This window comes from Chamaea fasciata, unplaced genomic scaffold (assembly GCF_029207755.1).
Source record: "Chamaea fasciata isolate MVZ Bird 193981 ecotype frontalis unplaced genomic scaffold, bChaFas1.0.hap1 SCAF_2, whole genome shotgun sequence".
NCBI classification, from domain to species: Eukaryota; Metazoa; Chordata; class Aves; order Passeriformes; family Sylviidae; genus Chamaea; species Chamaea fasciata.
The window spans coordinates 25137234-25140734 of NW_027094087.1; positions in this window are offsets into that span (position 1 = coordinate 25137234).

Consider the following 3501-nt stretch of genomic DNA (forward strand, 5'->3'; position numbering starts at 1 on the left):
GTCTGCCCATGCTAACAGTTGAATTCATGCAACTGGGCGTGAGGTGATCCCAGTTGGGAAGGGGAGATGATGAGCTGCACTAAGGGAGGAAGAAAAAAAGGTGGGATGTATGTTACTGGATCTGATGATGACTGAGAAGTGATGCAGAAATGACACTCAGTCCACCCAGGCGTGACACTTCCTTGACTCGGGGATTACACTTCCTTAAACGTTTTGGTCAGTGCCTGAGACCCACTGCAGTGAAGTTGCAAAATCAGTGTTGGTTGTCAGATGCTGGCAAAAAAAAAAGCTCCTGTCACTCTCCCTGACATTTGAGCTTTTAAAGCCTTAGCAGTGAGTTTCTCACCAAGACTCCAAGGTGTAGGTGAGGAGGGACCCCTGAAGGTCCAGCTGCCACTCAGAACATCGAGGCCAGAGCTGACCCCCTGCCCTGTGGCTCCCAGGGCTCCTTGTTGGGCTGTCCTTGTGCAGCAGTGTAGTTGAGGCTTCTTTCCAGAAAGGTGCAACTGCAGCCTGCAGGAATGCTTTTTGCTACAGTTGCTGCTCAGGAGTTCTACCTCACCAGGACATCTCACATCAGTCCAGGGGCATTTCTTGCACTTCATGCTGTGACTCACCAGTTTAGTTGCCATTTTCCACAAGAAAACTACTCTGAAGCCAAGTCTGGACAAGCACTGACTCATGTCAGTCAAGGAAAGCCTCACCCCCCTGTGACTCTGACCTCCTTCCCTGGGTAAGGGGCTGAGGGAGCTGTGACTGGGGTGAATGGAGCAGGAAACCGCCACTGGGGTGGTAGAGAAGGCAATGGAGGATGTTTTATATTGGCCCTACATACATGCTGGTCAATACAAGCTAAGTAATGAGCAGTAATTAGAGACAGCATTTATAGCAGCTTTCCTTTAGCACACTGAGCTCTGGTCACATGGCTGAGCTCACCCTGACTTTTTTTCCCCCCCTCAAAGGGCAGGATGTGCTTATGATGGCAACACCATCTCCTTTAGCCTAAAGTGACATGGAAGAATTCGCATGAGATGCCCATGAGTCACCACCCAGCAAAGGAACCTGAAATAGTATCAGTGCCTGAGTGGATGGACACCAGATGTCTGTGCCAGAATCATGCATATCCTTTGCTGGGGGTGGGGGCCTGAGGCAGAAGGATGAGGGCAGGGCATAGGGCCAGCTGGGAATGGTACCCACCAGGATGTGGGAGCATCAGCAGACCTCTACAGAGCAGTTACCTCGCTCATTGCTAGGCTCTTGCAGAGGTGGGTTTTTTTTTCCCCCCAGTAATCCTTCGTTTTCACAAGATCTGCCAATTAGCAAGAAGAAAGGCACTAGTCCCTCCTGGGGACCTGCTCCCCAGCATCATTCCTTAAGGGATAAAGCACTTTTCTGGCAGACTTGAAAGCAGGCAGCTCTGAGCCCCTCCACAGTGCTTGCTTGCCCCTGACTCCATGGCCTTGAAAACAGGAGGAGGGCGAGACATCTCCCTCCAACCTATTAGGCCTCTAAACCAGCTGATTAGCCAAAGTAGAAAGCAGATTAACCCCAATTAGGTGAAAATGTATAAACAATTATATTCAGTAAAGCTCTGTGGATAGGCTTCCCAGGAGTCTGGCTTTGAACAGGCATCCCAGGGACCTTCCATAGCTCACAGTCACAGTTGTAGAGACTCCTAAATTGTACCAATGTTTGGAGCACCTTCTGTGCTCTCCCACAGCTCACTGCTGCAGGCTTCCTCAGATCCTGCCTGCACTTGCTTCATATGTTGCTTTGTTCCTCTACCTCTCCTCTCCTCCAGTCTCGGCAGCCCTCCTTCTCTTTCCCCATCACTCCATGTGCCATCCCAAGGGCCTCTGGACTCCCGTGCTTTGCTGATGAAAAGTATGGCAGAAGGTCTGTGTCTGTGGAAAGTTTTTACTCTCTAAATGGAAGGATAGAAATCCCTCCCATCACACTCATCTTTTCTCTCATGAGATCATCTATCTCCCTGCTTCTTTCATCTGGCTTTCCAAGCACAGTAACATCTTCCCTTGTGTGAACCTTTAAGCTCCCTGACTCTTCAGATGGCTGGAAAGAAAATATGGCTGATTTACCCAGCTCTGATAACAGCAGCTGTAGAATCCTGCATTTATGTGCTTCCTTTCACTTTAGGAGGCCCCACACTTTCCTGCACGGTACACAAAACTTTCCCTCTGCCTCTGGGAGGCTTGTGCTGCTGTCTGGCAAACAGCCAGTTCAAACAGCCCAGAGGAAGATCTGATCAGGAAGGAGATACTGAAAAACCCTCCAGTGAAATGCCACCAGAACTTTCCAACTATAGCTGGAAAACAGCTGTGCTTCCTAAGCATGCCTGGGAAGGCTGGTATCACCTCCCAGAGGTTTGCCTAGCCAGCACCCCCATGTCCTGTGTGCTTACTTAACTGGATCCCTGATGCACTGAAATAAGCCAGAAGTCAGGGACGGTTAGAAAATAGTCAGCCATGAGGAATGGGAAACCTCTCCATAGGCACAGCAGCTCAGCTTTTCCCTTTACTGTGGCAGAGGACATTGAAGAGCCAGCAGAAGAAAACCCCACAGCTGTTTTTTAAATGCTAAAGGATAAAAAGAAGGGATTCTTGACAGCGTGTCACATTCATGGACTTGGACCCACAGCTGACAGGAATCAGGGCTAAAAATAGACATCAGGGCTAAAAATAGACATCAGTGCTAAAGGGCTCAGAGCAGCCTTTGGTGAACGAGTCCCAAGGTGAATTATGAAATCTAACACATGTTCTGTCCCTAACAAGTGTGGTTTCTATTGAGGCTTATTTACTTTGGTCTTCATACCTGCTGGACATAGGATACGAGTGTTGGGTTTCACAACTAAACAGAGCTGGGCCTGACAGAGGACGGGCAAGAAGTCAAGAGGAGCACTGTTGTGGAGGATGCAGCTCCACACAACTCGGCAACAGCGCTGGCCAAAGGAGTTCTGGTGGTGGCCCTTGCCCAGACAAACTGACCCACCTCAGCTGTGACTCCCCTGGTGACTTGGCTCTCACATAAGCTCCTGAAACCCTTCATTCATACAACACCAGCCACTCTATCCACTATTTACCTGCCTTTGGTGATAGGCATTCTGTGGTGATGATCTGATAATTTCCGTCCAACCAATGCCCTCCTGCATTACCCATCCTTATAAATCTGGTCTGGCTGAGGCATGGTGGCAGGGTTCCTTTCTGTTGTGCGGTGGCTTCATCCCATGTGTGGGAGAATGAGCAGCACCTGATCCAGAGAAAAAGCAGCAGCCCAGGCATGAAGCTTGGCTGTGCAAGAACAACTGTCTCAAAATCTCAAAAAGTGTTTCAAACCAACAAGTTTATACTTATCTGCCCTGTGCACGGCATGGCTGGGGTGTATTTGATTTGATGGCAGGAGGTTTACCACATTGTCAAGCTACAACCTGAAAGAGCTGAGAATAGTCTTCACACAGCTCTGTGCTGCCCCAGCAGACAAAGCTGG